Genomic DNA, 13,329 nt, shown 5'->3' with positions numbered 1-13,329 from the left:
TGGAGAAGTCCAAGAAATCCAGCAATGGTCTTGTTAGCAATCAGAGCTTCAAATATTGGGAGGGGTGGGAAAGAAGGCTCAGTTGTCCACCAAGACTGGTAATGTAGTTGGATGTTCCCCTGTGTGGATGGAAAATTGTCTTGTCTGCATTTCTGGGATAAAATTCCTATACCAGCCCTGCAAAACCCAGGATCATCATGCAGCAACCACTCATTTCTATTCTATGCACATATAAGTCCAGCCATAAGTCACCCCAGTCAGCTCAGAGGGGCAGTCCTGAGCCAGGCTGCACCAGAAACAACATAGCTCTCCCATGGCAGGACACACAGAAATGGGCTGTGGGTCTTGTTATCCTTCATTCACATCACTGACTCCTGGATCAGTGTCACCATCTATGGCAAGCGTTTATTTAGAGGTCAGATCAGCCAGCTCAAGATGCTGTTGCAATATGAAAAGTATCTTTGAAATAGCAGCTTCTTCAGACACTGATGGATTGTTGTTATTATGGTTAAGGAATCAATACAGTTTTGAAACACTAAGGATAAAAGTTCTGTGAGTGGAGAGGATGATTTAACAGATCGTAACCATTGAACTTCTCTGATTCTTTCATTTCCACTTCTGACACCTAACTACACCCCATCACCTCTGAAAAGGCTCTGTTCTGAAAATGACTGCAGACTTTTAGATGGCAAGTTTTACTTTTATTTTTTTTTTGTGCCCCTGCCTTGCTTTGACCCCCTTGATTTAAATGTTATGCCTTTCTTTCTTTTTCCTGATGATGAATATTTTGCCTACGTGTTGCATTTGTTTCCTAAAATATCAGGAAATAAAAGCCTAAGGGTGGCTTCATGCCTGCAGGACGTGTTACTTAATGTTGACTCTTTCCTTCTGCCCTCTCCCTCCATAGTTTCGGCAAGGCAAAGGGTCTTTGTAACAGCTCTGTGGAGCATGGAATAAATCAAAGCCAGATTCTGCCACTTTTGCATTTGCATTGAGTGGGCTCTTACATCAGTAGAGAGAAGCATATACTAGTTAGTGCACAGGGAATGGGACTCGGTCTGGAAGATATGGGATCTGTGTCTGGCTCTTACAGTAGCCTCTTGAAAGACCTTGGCCAAGTTACTTTATCCATAGCTGCTTCTGCTTCCACTCTCCCCTTTTCTCTCTCTCGACTGAGGGCAGTCTCATTTCGCATTTGTACAACAGGTCCCCGATCTTGTCTGGTGCCTGTGCTGAACAATTATGGACCTCGATCTGACCCCACGGTTTTATCAAGGCCGGTGACAAAGACATTCAGGCTCCCAACAGCCATCCTATTTCTAAACCATTGTGAGCATAAACTCAGCCCAAGCCAAACCCTCCCATTTTCGGTAGGTGTCGGCTATGTCACTGCTTTGCTGTCTCCTGGAGTCGGTGCATAGTCAGTAGATAGAAACGGGCAAAACTTTTGGAACCAACACTCCCTTTCTAAATGGTCATTTCCACTGACCCAGAATAGAGACACGTGTTGAAATGCATTGTCAGTAAAGAGCCATGGGGAAGCAGGGAAGTCACTGTGTCTCCAGGATGTGTCACGGGAGCAATGTTTCCACGGATAACATTGCCAGCTGCTGGGATTTTTGTTGCACATCTTGAAAGGTTTCAGGGGCTCCCTCCTTGAAAATCCTGGAGTCATGTGGATAAGTAAAATTTCAGTTAACCTCTAAAAGTAGCAAATAGCTTTCTTTCCTGTCAACTGCAGGGAAAAATGTGACCCCAGGCTCACAAATGGGACGGCAAATACAAAGCATCCCAAGTTATTTATTTGTTTATTCATTTTTCCATTTTTTAAGCCAGCCACCTGATTTTTTTTCAGGGGGAAGTTAGCAAATCATGCTTTTCCATGGGGATGGCTCATACTGCTAGCTCATGAATTGGTACACACTGGGTGTGTCTACACACATAATGCAACTGAATAAACTCTGGTGCAATTTAAGATGGAGTAAACAAATCCCAACGTCACTGTCTACACATGCATTCAAGCACCGTAACTTACTCTGATGTCAGATTGTACCTGTGTCTGACAGGACTATTTTACGCTGGAGTAAATTAATCTACTGCACCTGAATTGAAGCACATGTGTAGACAGTGATGCTTTACTGTGCAGTAAATTTGTCTACTGTGAACTAAAGCGCACTTGTAGATGTGCCCACTTCCACTTACTCCAAGTGGTGCCTCAGTCACAATCCTCCCAATAAATGTTAACAGTCATTAATGTACTAAGCAAAAATCCCACCCCACTTGTGAAGAGCTGCCTCTGCTTTAATCAGAAAGAGAAATTCTTCTCAACCTTGCATCTCTGGAAGGGCGTATCAGTTGTAGGAACCCATTTCCTACCAGGTCTGCTCAAAATTATCCATATGGTTTTGATCATGTTTATTCCATTCAAAGAATCTCCCGGCTTATATTTCCCCACCTGTGACTTTCCTCAAAGTACAAATATTTTAGGAAATCATTCACTCATGCTCATTCTCCACAATGGCATTGTCAAAACCTGTATCTTCCCCCCACCCCTGCCCCCCCATACATTCACCTGCCAAACACTGTAATTACATCAGGCTTATATTTTCATCTTTATTCATTGGAAAAATGAATTAAAATTACCTCTGCCCACCAGAGCCCTGTTGCTTACCTCATGGGTATTTAATTCACCTGCTGAATGATGGCAATTAACGTGGGTCCTAATTATTAAACAATTTACCAATATAATTATGCATTGTATGTCACACTGCTAATAAACTGATCATTAATAACAATGCCTTGTCAGAGAAATCACTTTATCACTTTTCAAAACTGCTCTCTGCTGCATTAATACCTTTGTTCATAACTGATGTTACTTTGGAGACTTGAGTGAGGTGTGATGATGATAGACTTCAAAAGTACCATGAAATTTTGGCTCCAGAAGACATCGTTGGAAAAATCTAGTACCCAGAGAGGTGGTGGAGTCTCCATCCTTGAAGGTTTTTAGGACCAGGCAATGGGAGGTTCTAGCTGTGAATGGTCCTGCTTTGATAAGGGGTTGGATTAGGTGACCTCCAGAAGAGCCTTCCAACCCTCATTTTCTATGATTCAGTCACTACAGGGATACCCCCATCTGCATGGGTGGCTGGTACAGCTGAGAGAGTCATAGCCCATTACTTTGCTAGTCCCCCTGCCCGTATCAGATGCTACCATTTCCTGTGCATTGCTGGATTGCAAAGGAAATGTCTCCTCCCAACCCTTGCGCCCCAGAGCAAAGAGAGGCCGAAAGTATCTAAATGATTATTACCAGCTCAAGTTATTTCTCTGAGCAGTCTGAAGTAACGTCTGCAAATAAAGGGCAAGCAAATTATCCCTGCAGAGCCTGGGATAGTAGTAACTTGTAAAAAAAATTGCACCTCAGTACTGCAGCATGCATTCATTACAAGGCCAGCTTTAGTGAGCTCTCGGCCAAGTTACCTGTCCTGATATACTGTCATTTAAGACCATGACTACAACTATAAGGAAAAACATTCTGGTGAGTGTATTATGCTGTGTTAAAATGCATTACCTTAAATCATATCCTCTTACATGCAGTACTGCAAAACTTGAATACATTAAATCCCTACAGCTGTGCCCTGGAAGTGTTAAGGTTGCAGAAATTTCATTGACAAGTCCCTTTGCATATTGTTATAATTAAACAGCAACAACTACTACAACTACAGCAACAACAACTGTGGGGTCTAGAGACTCCAGCTGAGATCCTACCATAGGACTAATAGGGATCTTGAGGGTCTCCGAGTCCAACCCCCTCTGTGAACCACCTCAGACTGATGCCCATCCAACCTCTTCTTGGAAGTCTTCAGGTCCAAAACTGCTATTTTTTTCATGCATCACAAGAGAATTTCTATGCCAAAATCCTGCAATCTAATCAGACACGGGGTAGAAAAAAATAATATGCCTACTTTTAACACTGATAAGGGGAGCAGGGCCAGGGGGAAGTTTACCTGATTAGCTCCAGAGGTGTTAAGAAGAAAGGGACATCAAACCCAGATCACCTGAATTTGACTCTACTGTCTTCATCTCATCAAGCACTTGCTCCCAAGTTTAATCACTCATCTTCAGAGCGTATTTTTCTTCTGTTTAATTTGCTTTACTAAAAGCCATGGAAGAATAAAAATGCAAGAGCTGATCCTCTTTGTGAGGAGTTTGTCATCTAAATGAATAAAATTATCCTGCATCATTGATTCTGTTGAGTTACTGAAATGCTTGAACAGGAATGACTCAGTCTGAATGAGTGCAAGAAAGAGATAAGCATTGGCTGTTTCTGGACATCTTAACTTGATATCTCAGAAATGGCTGTCTCCACAACCTGGCTAAATAAAATTGTTCTTAATGAGCACATTTGCACATGCACATTTACTGAGCAGTAATTTAGGTTGCTGAGCAGTAACTGAAAATTACTGCGTAGTATGGGTGTGCATCTACATGTGCATGCCTGTACTGCACAGTAACTATGGAGACTTATGCTATCGCAGGCATGATGCCTATATCAGATTTATACCTGATTAGTTACTGTGCAGAAACACATATGTAGATGCCTTATTGTGCAGTAACACTGTGTGTATGGACTGACTTGGGACCACCCTCATCTCCAACCTAAATTTCTCCTGCTGCAGCTTGAGGTCATTGCTCCTAATTCTGTCCCCTACAGCCAGAAAGAAAAGCCCTTCTCTATCCTCTCTATAATCACCCTTCAGGTAATTGAAGGCTGCTATCAAATAAAAGATATCAAATAAATCTTTGCCTCCTGGTACAAAATGAAAGAATTCCAACTTAAAAAAAATAAGAAAACCTTTGCATTAAAAAATATATATATATATCACAAATTAGATCTTTCAAGACCCCCCTCTACTCCCCTCCCAGTTTTTCAAACTAGGAAATTTTAAGGGAAAAAACCTGCATCCCAGGTGTGACTAATCAGGTTTTTAGGGGGAGAATAATTGAAGGTTTGACAAAAAGATTCCCATCTAGGTTTGCTGAGGAGTAGATCCATGACCACTGGAAATTCACTGATCAGCAAGCACCAATGGGATTGTACTACAGAAATATAATTATAATAATAAGGAGCCTGCAACCTAGGCCTAGAAGATAAAATAATACACATTACAGGAACAACATGGTATCATTAGTGCTAGTGCTGCTGCAACTTGAACTTGCAATTCTTGGCTTCTTTTAATACTAACTGCCATCTTCATGGACCCCTAATGACCTCCTTTGCTACACTGCCTTTGTAAGGTTGTGCCAGTAAATCTTTATTTCACACTTTTTTACAGCTTTCTCTATGTTAAGCTGGTCAGTCATAAACTCTGTACTAGAGCTGCTGTACAGACTGTGCTGATCAGTTTTAAAAAATGTCCATGGGCATCTTATTATACTGTGGTTGGACAACAGTACGGAATAGAGTATCTCTCTTTTATATCTTGGGCCTCTCATCTGAAAGCAGAGGCAGGAAGGTCTGGGTCCCCTAGATAGGAGCACTTGCTTTCTGGTCCCCTTTATCAGCCATAGAGCATCAACATCACCCTTGGACCATCTGCCAGCATCATGGAAAGTCAGCTGCCTTTGTCCTTTGCTATCAGCATTTGCAGGTGACTGAGTTACAGAGACTCGCCATTCATCATGGGGGTGCCTTGCACTCCATTTCTACTCCTGTTTCCATGAAGGGGACCACTGACAAGTACATTCCTACTGGGGACCAGGCTTTCCTTACTGATGGCCCTCCAATTTGTGAACTGGTGTGGGCATAATTTGGGCAGGCGATTGGTTTCGGGAGCCGGGGCACACAGAATGCATGGTTCTGCGCGGTGTGGAGGCAACAATACAAAGTGAAGATCAGGCCAGTGATCCGTAATGCTGCATTAAGTCAGGTCAATGCACCCAATTAGGTGGGTTTATTGTGCTCCTTTGGCACTACTTCAGAAACAGGGAAAGCATTTCAGTCTCATTGGCCTTGCAATGAATACAGGGTGTCCAACACCTCTCTAGACGGAGCTAGCTTCAGTGTACTTACCCTGTAATTCCTCACTGATCGAGCACTTTTTACTCAGGTGAGTAGTCCTTCTGAAGACTGCTCAGACATTTTCATTAAGGAAAGTATTTCCATAATATGATACCTTTAAAAACTCAGACTGAAGTCACTGCAGCTGTGTTTTGACATATGCTTCAGTGCTTCTGTTGGTTCACTGTAGAGGCTAAGGAGAAATCCCACCCCCGCACACATGATTTGGTTCTCAAAAGTTGGCCGGGGGCATCTTTTTCTGCCAGCTTCCATAGAAGTACTGGACATTAGCTGGTGTGCATGGATGACTCCCACCCAGCACTTACACTTCTCAGCACCTGGATGGAGATCCGGCTCCGTTGTTCAAGGTGAAACCCCGTGGTTTGGGATTAGGTAGAAATTTTTCTCCCAGGTCAGCTTGGCACAAACCAGGGTGGTTTTGCCTTCCTCTATGGTCCAGAACATGATCCTCTTCCTAGGAGGGCCTGAGCATCTTTTAACCTAATGAATTGCCTGAGGGGGCATGGGCAACACCCTTTCAACAAACAGGTTCATTAATGCACTGTAGTTACTGCACATTAAGTTTAGTACTTGGATAACCAAGTAGTAAATCAGTGTACTGTGCAATACTGCTGGTTTTTACACATGCTAACTCCACAGTAGCCTAGTACTACTGCACAGTAGCATATTAGCATGGGTTTTGCCCAGCACCCTACTGTGCAGCATTAGTAGGCTACTGAGCAGTTAGCGTCTCGTGTAGACATGCCCACTGCTCTTAACCTGAGGCACTCTTTTTTAGTAAGGTGCTTTCTGGCTGTGGTAAGGGTCAGAGTGGTAAATATTTCTTGGACAAATGGTCATGAAAGCAGACAGCCAGGCTCTGGCTCAAGAGGCTGCTTCCAATCCTATATGCCTGTGACATGTAGGTGAAAATATAGGATGATAAGGATGTAGGGTTAGAAGGGACCTCACAAGATCATCCAGTCCAACCCCCTGCTCAAAGTAGGATCAGCCATGAATAAAAACCATCCCAGCCAAACGTCTGTCCAACCTGCCCTTGAAAACGGCCGGTGATGGAGATCCCACCACGTCTCTCGATAGCCCGTTCCCATGCTTGACCACCCTCGTAGTCAAAAGGTTTCTCCTCATCTCCAACCTCAATTTCCTCTGCTGCAGCTTGAGGTCTTTGCTCTGAGTCCTGTCTCATACCGCTGCAGAGAAAAGCCCATCTCCATCCTCCCGACAGTTGCCCTTCATCAACAATTCATGTCTCCAAGCCAAATTCCACCCATGGGAATTGACAAGAAATATAAGAGTCATGTAGAAATGAATCTTTCCTTCTTCTCAGCCAAATATTATTAAAAAATATTAAATTGGCACAGAAAATGTGTACATCATCACTAAACTTACAGCTATTTTTCAACCGTTTCCTTCTCTGTCAATGGCCTTCTTCCACCAGTAAACAAGGGTATATAACCTAACATTGTAAAAGTTCTTGTCCTTTTTGCACTGCTATTGTCTGACAGACTCCATCACTGCACTGTCACCCTGAAATTCTGCATTTATTCTGCTGAACAGAAGACTGAGGGGGGTGGGGTGGGATTGAATAGCAGCCTTCACTTCCCTGCAGGGGGGGTTGCAAGGAGGACAGAGCTGGGCTGGTCTCAGTGGGGGCAGACGACAGGACAAGGAGCAATGGGCTCAAGCTGCAACAAGGGAAGCTGAGGTTGGATGTTAGGAAAAACGTTCTCACCAGGAGCTCCTCCCCACATCTCCAGTGGCTGGCACCCCCCCCCCCCCATCTCACCCAAGGTGCTCAAGGATTTTGCTACACATCTGGAATCATGGAGGTAAAATCCTGAAATATCCCTACAGTGCAATCCGGAGGCGCTCTGACCTCTTTTAGACCATGGTACCCAGGCAGCACTAATCCCCTCGAACAACCTGCACGTTGTCAGGGCAGAGCATAACACCGCAGATCATTTTTAGAAGATGGCATTTCACATTCTTTAGAAAGTGACATAAATAAAGAGATTTCTGCTCCCTTTGGGTAGCAAAGCGTGAATGAGAAGTGAGTCCACGAGCTTGATCCCAACATTTCAAGGGACATGGTTGGGCTTGACAGGAGCAAAAGGTAATTTCCCTTTTTTTAAAAAGAAGTTTAAAAAATCTTAATAGAAATGTCCTCAATTAATCTACGCTATTCAGGTTTTGCGGTTCATCTTGTTTGTTTTATGACTTAGTTTTTATTTTAATATTTAAAGAGCCCACTGCTAGGTTGTGAACCTGTTAGCCTCATGGAGGTGCAAAAGAAGCAGACAGCAATACTGAGCATGCATGGGAAGTGAATTTTCCCCAGCTGATTTCACCCTACCGGCTTTGCACAATGCAGGAAGGACACCAAAAACACCAGTTACCCCTTTTTTGCAAATTTATCACAAGCTTTCTCATGAGATTTAATGTTTTCCATTAAGCCCCAGCTCCTGGAATCACAAGACTGTGAGAGAATCTAAGCTTTCATCTCTCAAAAAGCAAGTCACCTTTGAGCTCTCAAGGCTGGAGAGCAAACCTTGCACAGGTGCATGCAGCTGAAGAGTAAATAAAGAACCCACTATTTATTATTTTTAAAACAGGTGATTTTTGAGACCATTATTTTTGTAAGCATAATCATGACTTTGACAGCTGAGCGTTAACAACATCACCCATTCGGGTCCTGTGGAGTCAGGGGCGCTGTTTCAAGCAGGGATTGTTTTTAAAAGACTACTTCAAACTGCAAAGGGGCTGGATGCTCAGAGGAAATCTCAGGGTTGATGGATTAGCAGGCTGCTGGTTGCAATTTGGCCACAAAAAAATTTTAAAAAGAGCAATGAGAGACTCTGAAATGGAAGAAGATGGAGAGAAAAGCAGAAAGCAATATCTGAATCATCGTCTCCATCTATTTAAGAGGGTTTCTAAGAAGCCGATTCAGCATCAGGTGTCAAGTCTCTGGCTCCTGTTGATGCTTAAAGATAAGGCTGCTTTTCTCTGAGCTGGTCTTCCTTCATGGCAGAGAGGAAGGATGGTGGGTCGTCTTCCTGGTCCAGAAGAGGTTTTGCTGGATGTGAGCCTGGGGAACCTGATTCAGCTTTCAGTAACAAAGCCCGCCTTGTTCTCAAGATGCAAACAGTGACGAAATAGAGTTTAACCAGCCTCCCCCATAGAAGCGATCAGCGTGCAATGGAGAACTGGGCCAGGCCCTAAAATTGTCACTAAGTGCTTTTCCAGGAAAAACTCTCAGTGAGACTGAAGGAGGGTTTTGACTGAAGACCCAAGAGCAGGAAAAGGAAACCTGCTTATGGTTGCAATTTGTCAATAAAAATTGAAAAAAAAAATCCTCCTGTCTCAGGACCAGGAGGGCGAAAGCATGTGGATCCATAATCTTGTTGGTCTAATACAAGACTAGACAGGACTCCTCTAGTATGAATCCTGATTGCCTTTTTCTCTAAACCAATACAGCTACAACCTGGGTACCTGACACATGGAAGATATTGAATTTTAGCTGATTTTTTTAAAATGAAATCTTCATATTTTCCCAAGCAAGAAGCAACTGTGACCACCTGAAACCTGAGCTCCTGCTTCTGCTTTTGTCTCAAGGTAATTTGCATCATCCCAGATCCTCGCAGGAGGTGAGAGGCTCCGGACAAGCTATGAACTTCCTGCCCAGAGGAGTTTTTCATCTATCGTCTCTTTTGTGAAATCCTATGAAAGATGAACTTTCATTTCTACCCAAAAGAACTTTTACAATCTTTCCTCCAATGCCAAATGAAGGATGTTTGTGCCCAAAAGCTTGCAATTACAGCATTTTTTTGCAAAAATCTTGTTGGTCTAATAAAAGATATCACCTCTACCATGAGTCCTGACTGCCTTTTCCTCTAGACAATATGGCCACAATCCAGAAATCGGTGTATCCATAAAACACTTTCTATCACTTTTGAAGTTAACAGGACCCCACCAGCCTTTCCCAAAGAGATATCTGTGCTGCGATTCAACAGATGTGGGTGCTCAGTGATGATGTGGTTGGGGCTGGTCCTGCTTGGAGCAGGGGTTTGGAGTAGATGTGACCTCCTGAGGTCCCTTCAACCCTCGTTTTTTATAATTCTACAATATTATCCCCATTTTGTCAGAATGGAAATTGAGGTAAAAAAGCTGGAAGCCCAGACAGGGTGAGCCCAAGGGAGTACCTGGAGACAAGAATAGCAGCTTCAGAAGCCAGGGAGGAGCGTGGCCACTGCTCCAGCATTGAAGGTGCCCATGCTCCCTGCATGCTTAGCTGCACTGAGTGGCTATTGGGGACTCAGGATCCCATGACCCATCACTGCTCCCAGCCCTTTCAAAGCTGTGCAAATAGGCTGGAGATGTGGCTTGCATAGGGCTGTGCACAGCTAAGCCCAAAGTGACCTGGCCAAAGCCTCAGAGAAGAGAGGCAGGATGAGAACAATGGATCCTATAGCTGCTGGCTAAGGCAATACACCTGGCTGATAAGAGTATGAAAGGGTAGGCCATCTCTCCATAGGGCAGACAGAGCTGCAGACTGCTCTCCCACGGCCTCTGCTATGTGTCCTACCAGTGCACCGCTCCAAATCTGACCTAAAAAGACTCTCTCTTGCTGTTAGGGGGAAGTTTATTCCCAGGCTAGAGACAGACATTCAAAAAGCCTGAGCCTGAATTGATTCACCCTTTGCAGGTTAGTCTAACCTGGCTAGGCTAAATCAGTTTGTAACTGTAAAGACATCCCAGATATGCAGGCACATGCCTGCAGTGGCTCAGGTTTGAAAAAGTCCAAGCCATGAAAAAGTCATCTGCTGGCTTTGCTCCTCTCTAACCTGGTCAATAGGGAGGTGTGAACCTATGTAGGTTCAGTCTCAGCCCCCCCACCCTCCCATCCTCTTAAATTTGTACAGACTGATCCAAATCCCATCAGCTTCAACGGGACATGTAGGTGCTCAGTGCATACCTTTGTATTAGTAGGTATGTATGCGTAGGCATCGACTGTTTTGAGCAAACTCACCTCAGTATGGAAGTGGATGGACGAGAGGGAACGAGTTCCAGGAAGAAGTAGATCCTAGTGATGTTGGATCATGGCTTTATTTCACATCTGCAGTCAAAGATCTGGATCTCTTACTGGACCTCAGATCTCCGTCATCCATGGGCTCACCACTGACTTCCTATGTATTGGAAGACCGTCGGTGGCAATGGTGGCAGTCCTTCGATAGGAGGATGACAAACTATTTGTTGGGTCCTGCCTGAAAAACTGGTCACTTCAAGAATTGGTGACACAGCAGTGATTAGAAAAGAGGGCTCCAGAGGTGTCATAAGAGGGCCCAGTGGCCCAGATGGCAAGGGCAGCCCTGGCAGATGGGCTGAGGATGGTGGCTGGGCTGCTGGAAGTAGCAGCTCTGTTCTTGTGCCCCCTCTACGTTGGTACACAGGGCTGAGGCCCTGGTCATCCCCCGCCCATAGTTACCCTACTTCCTAATGGATTTGTACTTTAAATTCCTAACACAGAATACATATTTTCCATTTTTTTCCCTTCCCTTGGTACAGCAAGCCATATTCAGGCCATCGATAGGGGTGCTACTCTGAAGCTACACCACTTAAAAAAAGAGATGCATCTCTCCCTTTATTTTGATTCTCTCTCTGCCTTCCTTGTCCCATATTTCTTTTCTTTTTTTCAAATGACTGCCTGAAGGGTCAACGGTGCATCCTTCTCTCTTTTTTTTTTCCTCGTGCTTTTCATTAACGACTTACCCAGTGGAAGTGCTCGAGCTAAAATATTTATGTATGCAGATGAAACTGTTCTTCTAGTTGCTGTTAATGATGTTTGCTTCCATTTCTAATACCCTCTTTGCTGAAATGACATGTATGATCGCTTGGCTTAATAATATTCATCTCTCTCCATCTTAATAAAACTGCACAAGGCTTTCTGTCTCTGAGCACATTTAATCCAGCTAATACCCTTAAAGTACCTGACCCTAGCTGCTCAACTAGGCGCCAGCAGATTTTGCTATGGACTTATCCCTGCCTCTGACAAATTTATTCTCCAGGTGCTTAAAAAACACTCCCCTCCCTTGGCAAACAGACTGCTGATTAAACTGCAAATAGAATTACTGCAGCTCTCAGCATTTGGTGATGGAGAAGAGAGAGGCAGAGACTGGTTCTGTGCAGCAGGGATTATTTCAGTAGGTTCACTTGCTGTTTTGGCTTAATCTGGGTGGGATCTTCCTTTCACGCAGTGAAAATCAGTGCCTGTTCTTTACAATCGCACTGCTGAGATAATTATTCCAGCATAATGCGTAAGTACCAAAGACTAAACGAGGTGGCTCTGTTCTAGCTATGTCAGTGCTGAAAATTTCCAAATCTTTCCATAATTTTTTTTTCACTTGTATGTTCATAGTCAGAAAAAGTTCAAAGGGCTCCAGTGAATTATAGCTGTTGGACATTAGTGAAGGCTAGTTTCTGTGGGTGTTACAGGTTCCTGTTAGACCATAAAGGCACTTAAACCAGGAACATTTACCCATTAGTGGGTGTTAACCCATGCTGAGTGCCCTTTAAACATTTCAAAGTTGTGCCACTTCAGCTGAGCGTTATTTTTGATGTTTTTTACCCAAGTCATCCCAGGGTATGGTCAGTCTGCACCAGGGAAATAAAATGCTCTATTTGCTCCCTCCATCATCTCAGGATGCGTCGTTGCCACTCCTTTGCTGTGTGGGCAAACTCTCAACCCTCCTGAGCCCTACTGCCCAGGGGGGTAATGCTGGCTCTCCCTCCCAGTACACCCTGAGCACCCAGGCACAGCTCGCCATGCAAACAGCAGCAGCAATCCTACTACCTACCACCATGACAAGACTTAGCCAGGGAATGGAAACCAGCAGCCGGGCTGCATCCTGGGTCACAGCTCTGCCCAAGTGTGGCATGCATGCAGCGAGCCGGCTGGGTCTCTGTTCTGCCTTGGTTCGGATGCAGTCAGCCTGCTGAATCTGCTCTGCCCTGGTGTGATTAGCAATTCACCTCCCACTGAACATAATCCCAATTCAGTGAAACACATACAAGATGCTGATCCTTTTTAAAAAAGTATTGTTCTTTTTTTTCTCATTCCTTTCTCTTTAATTCTCATCTCTCCCCATTCACTTTTTTTTTTTTTCTCCACAACTGTTTGAGAAAATTATTCTGGCACACATCCACGAGGGCCCAGCAGGGGACTGCATGCTTAGGGGCAACCAACACGGGTTCAT

This window comes from Crocodylus porosus, unplaced genomic scaffold (genome assembly GCF_001723895.1).
Source record: "Crocodylus porosus isolate Cpor-Errol unplaced genomic scaffold, CroPor_comp1, whole genome shotgun sequence".
Taxonomy (NCBI): domain Eukaryota; kingdom Metazoa; phylum Chordata; order Crocodylia; family Crocodylidae; genus Crocodylus; species Crocodylus porosus.
Note: the sequence above shows the minus strand (reverse complement) of the source record.